This window comes from Saccoglossus kowalevskii, chromosome 15, assembly GCF_978046115.1.
Source record: "Saccoglossus kowalevskii chromosome 15, keSacKowa6.1, whole genome shotgun sequence".
NCBI classification, from domain to species: Eukaryota; Metazoa; Hemichordata; class Enteropneusta; family Harrimaniidae; genus Saccoglossus; species Saccoglossus kowalevskii.
The window spans coordinates 23,005,223-23,022,855 of NC_140655.1; the positions used below are offsets into that span (position 1 = coordinate 23,005,223).

Here is a 17,633-nt window from a genome sequence, read left to right on the forward strand (position 1 = left end):
TTTACATTTATACGCATGTTCTATGTAAATAGTTCGTAAATAATCAACTCGCCGTATTAAATTTATATTATATTTTATGCTATACAGACATGATGTTGAATTACATGAGACTGTGAAGGGTGAAAATGTATATATGTCAGTCAGAAAGACGGACATACAGTCACATATTTTGTATGATTACCTTCATTAAAAGCTTCATATTTTTTTAAATATTTCCAGTTTATCGTCAAAATGTAATGAACAAAAAACAAAATGAGTACATAAGACAAATACAAAAAATGTTTTTAATATTTGCAAATTATAGCGGGGTAGTCGTCACCTGCGCATGTGGCAAATGGCCATAGCGTGTCGTTGTTTACGAACAAGCTTCTAACCCTGAGCCTTTGCGCTCGCGCAGGTGGTGATCCCTCCGCTTTAAATAAATTAATATATCAAACGCATGCAGTCGTTCGTCAGTGGGTTACAGAGCTATTTCAAACTTTGGTCTGCATGTCAAATTACTATGCGTTTTATTATTGACCAACTATTATTTGTCCGACCTCACTGGACTTTGACTTGCTATTCATCACCTAATATGTTACTAATTCTGTTTTTGCAACAACAGTAAAACGACGTCTTATGGGCACGCAGACAGATGTATTTTCTTTATCGACTTATCGAGTATATTGTGCGCGATTGAAACGTACCAGTGTTTGATTTCATTATTTCGGGGATACTTGTCTTAAATGGATGAATACGGTAAGTAATGTGAAAGACCATAGCGCTGTTTCAGTTATATTTACCAAAGGTTGACATCGGGGTCATGTAATATATTGCATGGTTTCAGTGTGTGTCTGATATATTGTTATACTTCGGTGACACATACTCACCTGCAAAATGAAATAGTTCCGTCAGCATTGTTTTGATATGAATTTGAACACATCAGGATTCTAGGATTCTACAAGAAATAATATATGGGTGATTGCATACTGTCCTAGTTAATGTTAATGTTATGTTATGCTTATTAGTTTCACTTTAGCTTTACACAGTCACGTCTATTTTCCTAATAAATGCACATAGTCTTAACAGAACATAAACAGAAATGGCAGCGACAAAGGAAACTGAAAATACTAACCTTAGCGCTGAAGATTTTGCATAATCTGTCCAAAGTAGCAAACAACAAGATATATTTTCGAGAACCTGAAATAAATGCATTGAAATGGTTGGATATATACAAGCGATCCCCAGATAGAGAAAGAAAAGTATCATCATTGCTGGCATTATGTTATATAATTAATCCAGAAACTGAAGTAGACTTGGTTTTCGATAGTGAAGGTTTGTATTAGGTCGTTTCTTTTATCATGTTCAATAATTTGATCTACTCCTGCTTATACTATAATAATTGTATCAAAGTGTCTTTGATAGATATAAGATACATATATTGTCATTTTAATTTTTTTCAAACAAATGATGTTTAAATGGGTAGTTCAACAGGCGTAATACACGATTATATTATCGAAGTTATGTATTTTATGTCCTAGGAGTTGTTGATGAATTTGTGTCAAGATTTCAAGAGAGTCTTCAAAAAAAATTAAACAGTTCAGTCCTGGAACTTATTGAAGGATTTGAGAAACTGTCAATTAACCCCATTAATAATACTAAGGTAAGTGGTTGAAATGTTTCTTAGCCTTACCCAGCAAAAACGAGTAATTCATTATACAATTATAAGATGAAGAACTATGCATTAGTGATTGTCAGGGAAATTATATAGCTTTTTGTTGTTTTTCTATCCAGGCAATTACACAATGTAGACTTGCCAATATCGATATTCAGTTATGCTCTGTGTCCGTTTGTGAAATATAATGTCAAACTCGAGGTTCAATTTCATATTCAATTTGGCAACTTCTCGTTAATTTGCTGCATGCACTGAATCAATCCGATGTCATTAAATTACTACATCATAGTAATCTGAATCCTTATTTTTCAATGGTGTTCTCTCAGCGCTATTTACATCAGAATAATTAAAGTGTTTTTGCAATATTTAGTACGGCAAATCAAGTCCCTTCAGTCAGTGTTTATGGCATTAATTATCAGAATCCCTGCATTTCTTAGTAGTTCAACACGTCTCTTACACAGTGGCGTATTCTCCACACAAAACGATTGTCTATTCAAATGGTTGTTTGAAAGATTTATACAAAAGTTCAAAAAAGGAAAATTTATACCCGTCTTTGAATCTTGTTTAGAATACAGAACTGTAATGTGGAATGATAGATAAAACATATTGTCCCACATCTTCGTTTCATCATTGTCAGTGTCAGTGTCAGTGTCAGTGTCCTTGCTAAGTGGCACTTGACTAAATCGGAAGCCATAACTCTCATAGCTATACATACTCATAGTCATATATCAAATATTTTTCCTTAATTTCAGATTATTAGTCAATCCCAAAAATGTATACAACCCTTAAGGTTGATATTCGAAAATGGAAGCGACGAAGAAAAGATATATGCAAATAAGGCATTGATAGCACTAAAACATGGTGCAAACGAGAGTAAACAAGAGGAGAGCGAGAATAACACAACTGTTAATGTACAAGGTAAACTTGCGATTACATTTTATACATGTGTTGTGTATGGTAACTATGATTAGCAGCACTTAATCTGCCATGCCTTCTCTTGAATGTTGTGGCATTACCATAACCTATTAATAGTATACCTCAAATAGATGCCGGTTGAAATGTATGCATCAAATGCGCCCTCACCCACAATTTAAACTTGAATAGCTGCACCGTAGCGTGTGTACTAAGAGCTAGATGGCACATGACAAAAGTCTTGCATATAGTGTGTGAGCAAGTGTACATGATTATGTCTGCATGTGTAGAGAATTTAAATTGTTGTTATGATTAATAATTTTAGCTTCAAAGGAAGTAATAGAAATGTTGGAGAGTATCGAAACCAAGATGGAAAAATGGAAATCCAATGACAAATGTTACTCGGCACTTGATGTGTCCAAGGCACTATATCTGTCCAAACTAACACATGAAGAAAAGCAAACTGTGGCTGATAGACTTGCTGAAAATGGATTTGCACGTTAGTATAGAGGATGTTATCATAGTTACATATTATCAATTCTAAAATTCATAGACACACCTGGAGTTGGTTTTAAAACACAATTTGTATAGAATAATGCGAACTGTCTTTATACTAAAGAAACGAGCGGAATGGCTAATAATCGACGTATGACGCTATCGGCATGTACAAATGCAGTTGTAATTCACATATGCTCAAAAAGATTCATTGAGTGTTTTGTCCTTTGCTCAATATTAAATCAAAACAATATTGAAGGCATAACTGGAAACTTCAATTTATATTGATCTTTCAATACAGGTTTCTAGTACATACTAATAATGTTATACAATAATAAGTCCGGCTACATTGCTCATATTTGTCGCATAAACACTTTACAATTAATACAATTAGTGCTAGGAAGGAGCGCTTGAATAATATTAACATCTAAACTTATCTTGGAGTTTTTATTTGAAAAAATTACATTTCTGTTTATTCATGAAATGCATGAAAAGGTAAAAAACACCAAAATCATCACAGCAAAATACGTTCATGGCGTCATTTGATCAAAACTTAAGATGTCTTTTATGCATAAATGACTGTAGAAAACCACGTAGATCAACATTCGAAAGTTCAGTGATATAAATACTTTCCACAGCCATTAACATCCATTTCAAAATATAGGTGCGTCAAATCAGTGTCATGGCGCAGACAAGACGGCAAAACAGTCCAAAAGGGGGCATTACTGATATCACATAACAATCCAATTTGATACATCATAATCAGTGCGCGTAATGCAGACCGAAGATATTAATGATAGTAAAAAGTGTCAGAGTAAAATCCTAATTTAAAATACTTTCTTCAAAGTTTAAACTCTATAAAAAAAATAGAAACGATTTTCCAGCGCTTTTCACCAACTGCGATTTGTTGATATTGACTGATTATATTCATAATGTTTTCATTATAGGGATATTGATGAAGTCTCTGGTAAATTCAAGCAGAGATTCTGAATATCGCGATTGTAAATTCTCGACTGTTCGAAAACTTTTTTGTATTGTTCGCGACTGCAGCTCGGTTAGTTCCAAGTTCTCAGATGCCATGGGAAAAGAAGGAGCTATCAGGTTTATGTTTGATATCTGTGAAACGTACTATATTGAACGACGTAAAGAGGTAAGTGAATGCACGTCGTATTCAGTAGTTTTGCAGATGATGAATCGCTGTATACTAAATTAATAAAACCATTTTTATGGAAAGTATGAGTGCAGTCTTTCTTTGTTTTCGTGTCCTGCTTAACAACTATTTTTTTTTTCATTAGATGTTTCGTCTCACAGCGATACTTGGAGTCAGTCAAGATGATGCTCAAAATGGTGATGAAAACTTATTACAAATTCTGTGCCAGAAAATAAAGAACAATAACTCGCTACATAAGGTATGAAAATTGCCTCACATTTCTTTATTTCTATGTGATTCTGTTGCTATTTTTATTATATTTTAGGCGTGCTGTTGGATCCTGTTACTGTGTTATCACTTAGGTTTTTTAATCAGTAATTTTATGTTCTCTGATTTGACAATTATATTAAAAAATTCGAACATTATAAGTACTATTTTAGTTCAAACTTTGCTCTAGGGATATTTGTAGTGATCAAATCTTTTTACTAAATATGAACTCAAGTTGATTTGCGATGTTAATGCTACATTTCTCCTAAAACTTATTGACCAAATGATACAAATATGAATGGAAATTGCATATCAGGAATCAACGTTGTTATCAATAAACCTTCAGTGACTAGATATCTGTTTCAGATACTAGATGGAAATGTAGAAAGTGTTTGGGGCACTGGTTCTCCTGGTGCCGGTAAGTCTGCAAACCATTTTAAATATGTTTTCAATTAAGTGTTTTCAACCACTCTGCCAAAAGTTCTGTCCGTTGTACCCTTATTTATGCATATTGCCTACAACCCTACTGAACTGAAATCCTAGAAAGGCTTTACTTTTGCAGTTAACTGCCCAGATAGACAGTATTTGAATAATTTGTATATCATTTTTTTCTAGTTATGCCAAATACATTAATAGATCCCTCATGTCCGCATTTGCGGATTTCTAAAACAATAACTGGAATGTCCTAAGGTATACACACTGAATTTTGCTTGGTATGTGGTAGAGTTTTTTTTAAAAAAAGCACTGTCTGCAACCAACATTCTTTAAAGAGGTGATAATTGTGTGATGTTAACAAATGCTAGTTCAAACATGGGACTATGGGAATGGGAATATAGTTGTCATGGTAACACCAGTTGTTGATATATTTGTCAATTTGTTAGAATTAATTGGCATCTGAAACAACTGAATATTGATATATGATATTTACTGTAGAATTATCAACACAAATTATCATTACATTGTCGAAATATTAATAATCGGACTGTAAAACAAAATCATACCAAAAACTAACTATAGCTGGCGCTCTAACCATTACATCCCAGACCACATAACGTAACAAAACGATGCACGTGCACAAAGAAGACAATAACAAATGGTTCAGTTAATCCAAGAAATTATAAAAAAAACATTGTCTCCAACGTAGGATTAGTTGAATCCACACTTTATGTAATAAATAGAAAATAGTGAGTATCAAATTAACATGATAGCAAAACACTAGCATTTTGATTATACAACATCAACAAATCTAAATACCGTGTACATGTTAGAGTTCAATATGATTGGTATTCAGGTTTGCCTGAAATATGTTGATTGCTGTCATTGTGACAGTCATTCACAACAAGTAGGAAATTTTAGCAAATTTAACATTTGTTTCATTTTATTTGTATGTGAATTAAAACACCAAATTCATCTAAAAATAGAAAAGCGCCCTATGATAAATATTTCCCACTATGTTTTTCGACTACGCACAATACATGGTACTAATGTGTTCTAGTTCGTCTGACCACGTGGCCGTTAACGCAGATATTCCGGTTTGTCACATATTGTTATAATATATGAAACACACTTTCATTACGGGTTAAAGCCATGTTGTTGCAAGTGGATGTTGATTCAATGCATAGAAAACATTTTCTCCACGACAGAGTTGTCTGCCGCCACATGAACCTATGTCACCTACCTAGGCATTTTCCACCCCAGAGTTCTTATCGCAGGCAGGCTAACACATCTGCCACACTTGACTTTTCACGCTATGATTTGCCATATATCAATACGCAGGTGTTGTTCGGTTATTCAAGACGTGGACCATACCTAGTTGGCAAAGGAACTATTAAATCTTTCTCTTCCCATACACTTTCCATAACTTCCATCTGATTCGGTTTCAATTTCACGTCAGAATTGTATTCATTCAGTATATGTTTTGCGAACTCCGCCATATTTAAATGTAGTTCGAGTTTGACCCTACCAATGACCCTTGATTTGCATAAATGCATAATCAAGCTGTGGCAGAGGTGATTTGAAGAAGCACCACCCTGCGTAGATAGTAAGTACATATTGGGCCATGCAATATGTGTTTTATAACACATTACGCGTTCATACAAGGAACGTGCATAGATCGTCTGCCGTCTTCTTCTCGACGTCTGCGAGCAGTGTCCCGATTTCTTTACAAAAACGATGTAAAGACGCTTCTAGAAAACCTGATTGCATCCTTCGTCTTCGGTTCATCTTTATTTTCTACTAGTGTGTCAAGTTCTTCTTCTGAACTGAAGCTAAATCGACCAGTCTTTCGAGGCGGACCATCGATATCAGCGACCGAACTAGCAGACGACGTATTGGAAATTACACGATCAGGTGACGAGTGACGTCATCCCCGGGCACGAGTTGATATACTAGTCTCCCTAGGGAACTAGTAATTTCCCTGATATATTGAAGATAATATTGGGTAATCGTAGTCCTAAATAACTATTAAAAATAGCTAGACGTTTCGAGCAATGGCTCTTTATCGATAGCATAGAAGCAAGTACTTGCACTTGCTTCTATGCTATCAATAAAGAGCCATTGCTCGAAACGTCTAGCTATTTTTAATAGTTATTTAGGACTACGATTACCAAATATTATCTTCAATATATCATACTTATCAGTCCGAGCAGCGTTTATTTATTTATTTAGTAATTTCCCTGGCGCTACTATGGTAATTTAGCCGATAACACGTGATCCTGTTTCGACCAATTACAGTACAGTATTAACGAGTGATGTGTTATAATGCTACATAGGTTCGAATGAGGAACAGATTCAGCACTCGACTCGAGTCTACGTCCACCGTAAAATGAATAGAATGGCATTTTATTTAACACTCGCCAACCGTAAATGAGTGCCCGAGTCGTAATAGCTACATATTTCAACAACAACAACAAATGATGAACAATGCAATGAACAAATAGTTATACAAATAAACAAATGTACAATGAACGTGTTGTTTTTTTATCAACCAAATATTGTAATGTGCAGGCAATATACATTTCAAATAAAATATATCGCAATGTTTCTTTACGTTGTACAAGATTGTTATACACAATATCACAAGTGAAAACGTTGTGGGTCATGCCCCACCCCTTGTCCAATGACATGGTTTTCCGGTCACACTAATAAACAATTTGATATTACAGTACATTATTAAATTTGAAATTAAAATAATCGCCTATTTCCAAATCTTATTCACACTTTCAGTTTTGGTGTATCCATTATATTTGAATTTACAATGTATCCTCTCAAATAAAAATCCATAACCTACGATGACGTTTTCCTGACAAATGTATATTTAAGCAATAACCCCCGCCGAAGTTGGGTATACCACTTGATATTGCACAATTAACTCCATATATGCACTCGCCGCTGCATATATGGAGTGAATTGTGTAATATCATGTGGTATACCCAACTTCGGCGGGAGGTTATTATATTATACCAGTATACAATTCGATAAAACTAGTAAAACACTAGTTTACTTGCACCTACTATAAGATCATGATTATGGCCCTTGAACATGAATATTTATAAGAATAGTATGTTGTTGTACACTGAATACATACAAAAATTACATACGCAACACAGTTCAAATTGAATGCAAAAATGTTTTTATTCCGCGTGAAAACGAAACGTATCCAGTCAATAGAACAGCGTAAACACAGCAATTAGCATAACAAAAGATGACCTTTTACTGACCGCGCCAACGCCTGAAATACAGGGTCGTGTACAGTTTGAATCATTAAAACATTCATTCCGGTTTTCGTACAATTTGGACTGTAATTTGCCCATTGAAAGTAAAGTTGTGAAATAAACCGGTTTGGTGACTCGTCATACTACTTGTAACTGTGGATGTTTGACGTTCAGCAATACTTGGTTCGACCGAAGTTTGAGACGCGGCGGGACGCAGTGTATGTACGGCGACCGACACGGCGGCCTCAGTCCCAACATCTGACCTGGATACATCTTTGGTATAACCAAAGACAGTTTTGTGACAGTATGCCTGACAAGTTTTGTCGTTGTTCTGGGGGAAGTTTGGTGGTGTAAGATCGGGATTCTCGCATCGATTTTGTGACACGTACATGATATGCCTTTTCTCAACTCCAGCCGAAAAAAAGACTTTGCACGCCGTCGCTCTAATACAGTGGTTGGTGTACACTCGGCACAAATCTGCAGCTTTCGAAATTACCTTCGTCATCTCCTGTAATTTATTTACCCATAATGGAGAATTACAATAATACCATATATCGTCGTCGAATTCTGCATTCGTCTTTATTTTTTGAAACAGATGGCAATTACCCGGGTGCAATTTCACTGCAATTTTGTCAGCTAGAATTCGAACGCCGCTACGGGACACCGGTTATTATTGGTGGCATACATTTTTGCCTGTGACTCGTATTTTTTTTGCATTTTTTTGGTTCTTCAATCCCTCAATCTTATCTAGTTGGTCACCAGTTTAACTTAAAGATCATGTTTTCTTAATTGGAGGTTCGCATGTTTTCTTAATTGGAGGTTCGCATTATATTATACCAGTATATTGATGGTGTTAATCCATTGATTTGATTGGTCCAAACACAAAATTTGCATATGCAATCCATGGTGAATTGGCTGATAATGCGCGACTAAACCAAGTGGCCCTGGAGCATGAATTGACTACAGGTTTAATACGGAAATACATAAAAACCGGTATTATTTGATTTTTAGGGAAATATAGTGGTTGAATTTTGGAAGAATATTGAAAAAAATACTGAATTAAAAACATCTGAAAAGTTATATAACTATAATATTGCTTTTTGTTAATGGTGGGATCCAAGTTGTGAGCGTCGGTCGTTGGGTGATTGTCGTTCGCCACACAAACCTAAACCACCGTCCCTCAACACCGTGAGGTGCCTACACGAACGCCAGAACGCTATGTTCTCAGTGTTGTTACTTTGAGATGGATTGCGAACTTCCAACAAAGAAAACATGATCTTTAAGTACAAGATATAATTGAGGGATTTAATGACATAAAAATGCAAAAAACTATGAGTCACAGGCAAAAATGTATGCCACCAATAACAACCGGTGTCCGGTAGCGGCAGCTGACAAAATTGCAGTGCACCCGGTAATTGCCATCTGTTTCAAAGAACACGGGACAGCGCAGGATTCGACGACGATATATGGTATTGTAATTCTCCACTATGGGTAAATAAATTACAGGAGATGATGAAGGTAATTTCGAAAGCTACAGATTTGTGCGTGCAAAGTCTTTCGGCCGGAGTTGAGACAAGGCATATCATGTAGGTGTCACAAAAACGATGCGAAAATCCGATCTTGCACCATCAAACTTACCCCAGAACAACGACAAAACTTGTCAGTCATACTGTCACAAAACTTTGGTTATACCAAAGGTATCCAGGTCATATGTTGGAACTGAGGTCGCTGTGCCGGTCGCCGTACATGATACACCGCGTCCCGCCGCGTCTCAAATTTCGGTCGAACCAAGTACCGCTGAACGTCAAATATCCACAGTTACAAGTAATATGATGAGTCATAAAACCGGTTTATTTCACAACTGTACTTTCAATGGGCAAATTACAGTCCAATTTGTACAAAAACCGGAATGAAAACGTGGAAAATCCGTTGTTTAAAGGGGAACTAAATAGAGCCTATTTTGGTGTTTGTATTTATCAAGTTATGTATATTGATAATAAATTTGAAAAACAAATTTAAAAAAAATGATTATCTTCAGAGTTATGATGATTTAAATATGAGAAACCATAAACCTGCGAAGGACTTCCGTTTGCGCCATCTTGCCATAAAAAAACGCCCTCATGAGGAATAAACAGGTAAGGTAACAAAGCATGATGACGAAATAGTATCTGATAAGCAACTTAGGGAGCCATAGCTGGCTGGACTGGTGAATTGACTTCTAGTTTAGGTTGTTTCGACTTTTACGTTAATGTTATTTACAAGCGTATCAACATACAAACATTATGGATGTGTCATTGATCGAGACAGGCATTTTGTTTTGTTTTTTGTCTATCTAATAAATGCTGTTTCCAGTACTGCACTGTGCGGCGTGCAAATTATTCAAAGTCTGGATGCTGGAGTTTGCTATCTTGAGTTCGTAGGGTGGTGGTGGAAACATTTTCGTCCATGTATTCACGGGGCTGCACTGGCAACTCATGGGACAAGTGTTACAGGAACACCAAGCAGATTGTTCACAGACTTCCGTGTAATTTGAAATAAAACTTTCATCCGAACAAGGGGCATCGTCGACGATATACTCTCATCACTCACACTGGACTGATCTGAATCGTCACAGTATACCGTACTTCCCTGATCATAAGCCCGGAGGCATGAACACGTAAAGGAAAAGTAAGGGATGAGCTTGTACTCGAGGACCAACTCAGAAAAAATGATTTTGTTTTGGGGTTAAACACTGTAACCATCTTGCAAACAACGAAAAATTATCCAAAAAAAATATTCGTTCACCACGCCGGGCTCGGGAAAATAATACTTATTTTTGAAAAAAAATGCGTCATTGATTTGAACGATACTTACAATGAAGAAACAAACATGTTCATAAAAAACACACACATTTTATTACAATACGATTTACATACCGTCTGAATTTACGGTGAAATAATGGGTGGGTCTGTGAGGAAACGGTGGACGAAGGCGTTTATCATTATCTTCGTTTTGGTATGTTTTCGATCGTACGCAAACTCTCGACGCAAAACAATTTTCCACCATGAGGTTTTTCCGCACGATTTGACCTGGAACAACTTCCTTTGACATAACAGGTCATGTCTTTCATTAACCAATCAAAATGATGTGTCGTAATGATGAAATTTTCCGATTATTGACGATGATTTTTTTAGCGCAATGCGGAAGTGAATTACCGCAATGTTAAAATGCGATCTGTAGCACTGATTGCAACGAAAAAACGATGATTTTTTTTCCCTAAAAACTGGCGATTCGCAATTTCCGAAATATAAACGACGGTTAATAGTAACCGTGGGTAAACTGAGTGTGGAGGAAGAATTTAAACACCTTTCTCGGTCGCCAACATGTCTCATCGTTCAAACCCTAGGCCTTTCATGATAGTCTCAAAGTAAACCATGCCCAATATCCAGGTACACGCCTTGACGATCACATTTTTGGCTTTTCGAAGGCTACTACTCAAAGAAATATGGATTACTCCAGAATTGCAACATCGATGTTCATCCTGAGTAAATGACAGAATAGAAACGATGCGAATCACGTTGTGTACGTTCGCCATGCACTCTGAACTTGAAATTAATGCGAGTTTTCTCATAAAACTAAAAGCATGAACCAAACTAACATGCCAATCACGATTATTATGAAATGAAACACCTTTTACACGCATATTTTAAAAAATATCGTCGACGCCCAGTAAAAACACTCTGGGCTTATAATCGTGAATGCCCTCAACTCGATAAATACCAAGTAAAAACATAGGGATGGGCTTCATACTCGGGAGGGGCTTACGATCGGGGAAGTACGGTACTTTAACGCAATTGGGCTTTCACTCTCAGAATACTGTGGTTCAAACGCATAAGGCTCTAACCCAAGTTTTAAAAAGCACATTGTGCATATAAAAGTTGAGTTTATACTAATAGTACACAATGCTTGGCAGCGTGAACGGCTATGTACAATGGCGTATACGAATGCGATCAGATACTAAAACGTCATAGCTTTGAAAAGTACCCGGATGTTAAATATGTTCGTTCGTTAATTATTCCCCTCCATGAATGGCCTCCATGGCAAGCACTTCAAATGCTTATCCAAGCTACAGTTATAATTAAAACAAAATTAAACCACTGCAATATTATTTCGAATACAGTTTAGAATATACACAACTATAAATTAAGGCCGCATTTAGGTTCGCTTTAAATGATCCAAACTGTACACGACCCTGTATTTCAAATCGCGTTGTGCGTCAGTAAAAGGTCAGAAAGGTCATCCTTTGTTATGCTAATTTGTATGTTTACGCTGCTCTATTCAACGTGGATATGTTTCTTTTTCATGTGGAATAAAAATTAGTTTGTATTCAATTTGAACTGTGTTGCGCATGTAATTTTTGTATGCATTCAGCGTACAACTGCATACTATTCTTATAAATATTCATGTTCGAGGGCCATAATCATGATCTTTTAGTAGATGAAAGTAAACTCTTCTTTTATTAGTTTTATCGAATTGTCAATATACTGGTATAATATAATAGCAATAACCCCCGCCGAAGTTGGGTATATTATACTGGTATAATATAATATATAATATAACAGCGTAACCATTTATATTTCCGAATTCTGGACCGACAATATTATTGTTTCAAATTATACAAAACTAGTTGTTACAAATCACAGAAAACGAATCGTTAGATTTAGTAAGTTGCAAATAAGATTATGCAGCGATGAAAAGCGCTTTTGAGCGAGAACAAAACAACGCCTCGGTTACAAAAACCAAGAACACCAAAGTGGAGACAGTTCATATTACGTTTGAGTATACAAGCAAAAACGTGCTGGAGGGGATTGTGTCGAAGTGTGTTTTAATTGTGCTATAATTATCATATAAACGAATTGTGAGAATCATCTGCGATCTTGAAATGTACATAGTCTTATTTCACATCGGCTAATCGTAACATTTAAAAAAAAATACATGTATTTAAGTGAATCTATAGTACGGACACATAAGTACAGCTAATAAGTACCATAAAATTCAAAGCTGCTGTACGATTGACATCGTACCCAAAATGTCTCCACGGCAAACCTATGGTATGAAAGTCGTCAAATTTGTGTGAGATTTATGCAGATAAATAAAAAATAATACATGAATATATTAACTTGCAGTGCTCAAATCCGATTAGATGATAACAAACTAAAAATATGTTATATTATATTTCTAGATCAAGAACGCCTGCTTTCTGAAATCACTGTAAAGAATGGTTATTTTAGTGAACGTGATATAGAGACTATCATTCAGTATGTGATAGCTGTTAGAAGAGATCCCTTGAGTAGTACCTTGTTAAACACGCTAAGTAAAAAGATTCTTCAAGTATATGAAGACATTCAAAAATGTCTTAAATTTGACCGAGACGACGAGAACCAGTTATGGATACCACCAGGTCATTTAGGATTTCAGCCCACCAAACACAGTGGATTTGCTGATATCATCGAACATGTAGCATCGCCATGCTTTGATAATTTGAAAAGTTTTTCATCCTACATGACTGCAGGAAGCTTTATTGAAGGTTTTTCTTTCATTGATGAGTATAAAAGTAATTTATATGTTGATGAGATGGACATGATGGTTTCCATAGCAACAGTAAATGAGCAGAGTAAAGTTGACGAGAGACCAAGTAATGCAATTTCTGAGTTAGAGTGGGCAAGTGGAAATACCGGAAGTTGTACACTCTTAGAAATGAAATATGGTCATCCCCCTGGATATGTTCGAGTCTACGCATCACCCTATGGTTCAGCTGTCCTAACTGACAGTTCTCTCAAGAATATATTCATGCAACATGAGAGAAATGGGGATGTCACCAATTTTCTATCGCCATCTAAACTCTTGAAGAACCAAGTAGATTACGTCAAGAAACGCTTCTCAGTAGTCACACAGCAACTCAGTAAAAAGTTTCCAGGAGGAAGATTCACTGGGACTTTGTATTTGATACAGGAAGGTCCATCTCAGACCATTTGTCTACAGTTCCAACTTGGTAAAGGTGTGTTTATATTATGACATATGAAAATAATGTATGCATTATACAATTGTTGGAAACGATCGCTTCTATATCGAAAGACCTAGATGTTTGTAGTAATTCGTTTATCATATTTTTTGCCTTCAATTGCTCGTGTCGGATCATTGGTTCAAACCACCTTGCACACCTGTAACACGCAGAATATATTTATTTAGTAGTGTTCTTTGCTCTTTTTAGGACCTACGGGTGAGTATATACTCTTCGAGCAAATGGTTGACGTGACAGTCGCGTTGAAGTGTCCGAATTGGCCAGTTATATCACGTCCATGGATAAAACGTCCACGTTTGTGGCCAGATGCAAAGTGTGTGCAGTTCATCGTTGATTGTGGCTGCCACGTTGTTCCAAAGGCGTACCCAGGTATTTAAACTATTTAAACTACTAGGTGAGAGAGGTGAATTTTATGATTTAGAAAAGAAATGATGGGCGAAAAACTGTCCGCTTTTTTTTCTAAATTCTCATTCCATCAAATGTATATAGACATGCTTATATAGAAATTATTGAGATACTTCAACTAAAAACAAATATATAAAATTTGATGAACTGATAATAATAATAATGCAAAAAATGGTTTGGATAACCTATCGGTATCAGCTAGCCAGCCACAGAGCATGACAATTCCTATGTCAATAGCATAATTACTCGCCAATCATTGACATTGTTCTTTCTAAGGTGAAGGCGGAGATGTTGATCTAGACTGGAGACTGTCTTTCTCAGAAGCAGAAAAGGTATTGGCAAATAAGGTGAATACATTTCAGAGGAAGTGTTATATTGTACTGAAGACACTCTGGCGCAGATTCCTGAAGGTGACGATATTTCCTTGCAAACAATTTGATGTCGTTGTTGTTTTGTTTCAGAATGTTGTTCACATGTCATGTGGCATTATCACGTGCACATGAAGCCTATATCCACAGTATCGCATAATGTGCAGACCGAAAATGCAAATCATATATTTCGACGTATCATAATAAATTTTCATTGTACGTTCCATCTGAAGGTTATCCCGGAGTTCCGAGTTCCTGTGTGGTCCGATAAATACGAAATATGGCGAATAGGATTATTCAATAATGCGTTTGAAAAGTTCTATACGAAATGGAAACAGTATCACAAGTTCAATCGCTACACAATACATACACGGCACTTGCGCGCCAGAATTCTCTTGTGTAAACGAGATTATCACACCAGTTACGCGCTGTGATTTATATACGTTTTATGTGTTATGTCAACTACGATTAGGACTCCGTTTTCGACATTGTGAAGTTCTTTTGTTTTTTGGGTGAACAAACCCTGAAAGAAACTGATTTTGTCAAGATAATTCAGAAATTTATATTAAGAATAATTCATAACGAAATGTATTTCTCATGCACCCATAAATAATGTTCAAAATACCAATTACACAAGAATATTACAGAATATGACTGAAAGAAGCTGAATGAAATTACAAACTAGGAAGTGTGTTCAACAATTCATGTATGAACAATAACTTTAATAAATATGATTTTACTTCACTGTAAAAATACAGTATACTGTAAGTACAGTAACAAATTTCACAATGTCGAAATCGGAAAGTCTTTAGTCGCTGTTAACCCCGTCATATCAGTGTTTTCGGACTTGAAAATATGTATGTAATACATGCATTTTAGATCTGTCCTGTATTACGTCACAATATGGGGGCACGCACGCAATGCATGCGATAAAGTGTCTTCGTACATGATAATATTGTTTTAACACGAAAATCGAACACGCGCTGCCTGATTATCACTGCCTTTTAGCTATTCAAATATACATCTGTAACACTGAACTTAGCAGACGAGTGTTTGATATAAAGTCACCTAAAGTTCTGAGATTTAACAGCTGTCATTTTGTGTAAGCCAATGATGTCATGAACCAATTTCAACTTCCCAAATATGTTGCTATTGTAGTCGTACGGAATATCCCATATACATAGCAAATTCAACTTATTTATTGTTTATTATTTTCCACTGACCAGAAACCCAAGGTGTTATCGTCGTATCATCTAAAGACTACTTTATTTTGGCGATGCGAGAAATGTCCTCCCGAAATCTGGACGGAGGACACCATAGGAGAAAGATTCCTGGAACTCGTAGATGACATCATTGCTGGTTTAACAAAGCGAAATATTCCGAACTTTTTCATCCCAGAAAATAATATGCTGAGTCATGTTCCAGAAGAAGACGTACAAGAAGTCCTGGAAAAAGTGAAAGATCTGAGAGCCAATCCTTTGCTTTATTTTGATCGCTACACTACAGCAGTTTCTGCTAATTTTGAGTATTTTATGTCTGGCAAGTGGAAGTCTTAGGCGTTTGTAAGAACAACTTTCATTTTTTGGTTTGGTTCGTGGGAATGGGAATAGGCAGACAAACCGAGACAGTCTGATAGTGTATAGCCGATCTTATATTACGTCATCCAGTCTATAAAAAAACTGTAGCATGTTAATCTATATACACTGACTAACAGAGCATCAAACAACTTGGTATTTTTTCGAATGGTAATTCCCTGGTTTATTTTCAATTGTTCTCTTATTATGCCTCTAACCACGGTTACTTTAGTAACAGTGCTTCCACTGCACCTGCAAACAGGGTTCACTAATTCACTAAGCGGCCTAATTATCCAGTCAGGGCCTTACAATTGTATTAGTACCAAGTCCTATGTACACTGATAATTGCCACAATTATACTAACAATTATATGGGACATTAATAACCCTGGTTCAATCCACTATTATACGAGGTGCGCACTTCCGATATATGTGCCTCAGTTGGACCTTTGTTCATTTGATAACTTTAATTCTCTAATTTTGACGAATATTTTAGAGTTATTTTCGAAGTTTGATTGCTATGATATTTAGTATACAGGTACCCGTTGTGGAACCCTCTTAGATTTGCTTATTTCGTGAATATATCTTCAACTTTCTAATGTTGAAGACACAATACAATTCTTGATCGAAAGTGAACAACTGGTGGCCTATTTTGTTTTAATGATGGAATGCTGTTTCAGAACCACATCACTGACAGATCTTGGCCCATCATATTCAAACATTACACGCATCATACATAGCCACATACATTTATTTCCAGGAGTATTTCCATTCACAACCAAGATCTGGTTCACAAATGCCTACTATTCAGCTATGTTGGTTTGATTGCTGGAAATAAATGTATGTGCCTATGTATGTAAGATGTGTGTAAAGTGTTAAGTTAGGCCAAGGTCTGTCAGTGATATGGTTCTGAAACAGCATTCCATCATTCAAACAAATAGGCCACCAGTTGTCCACTTTAAATCCGATCAGGAAAACTGTTTATTTCCTGGAATTTTATTGTCAAAAAATGCACAAAAATGAACAAAACTGAAA

At 36.0% G+C, this 17,633-nt stretch overlaps 1 long non-coding RNA gene across 1 annotated transcript; it reads left to right on the forward strand.

Annotated features, from left to right (window-relative positions):
• The first annotated feature begins 2,416 nt into the window (after nt 1–2,416).
• LOC144359445 (uncharacterized) lies at nt 2,417–2,944 on the forward strand. Its single transcript, XR_013422019.2, has 2 exons — nt 2,417–2,572; nt 2,892–2,944. It is a non-coding gene; the product is annotated as an uncharacterized LOC144359445 (long non-coding RNA).
• The last annotated feature ends 14,689 nt before the right edge of the window (nt 2,945–17,633 follow it).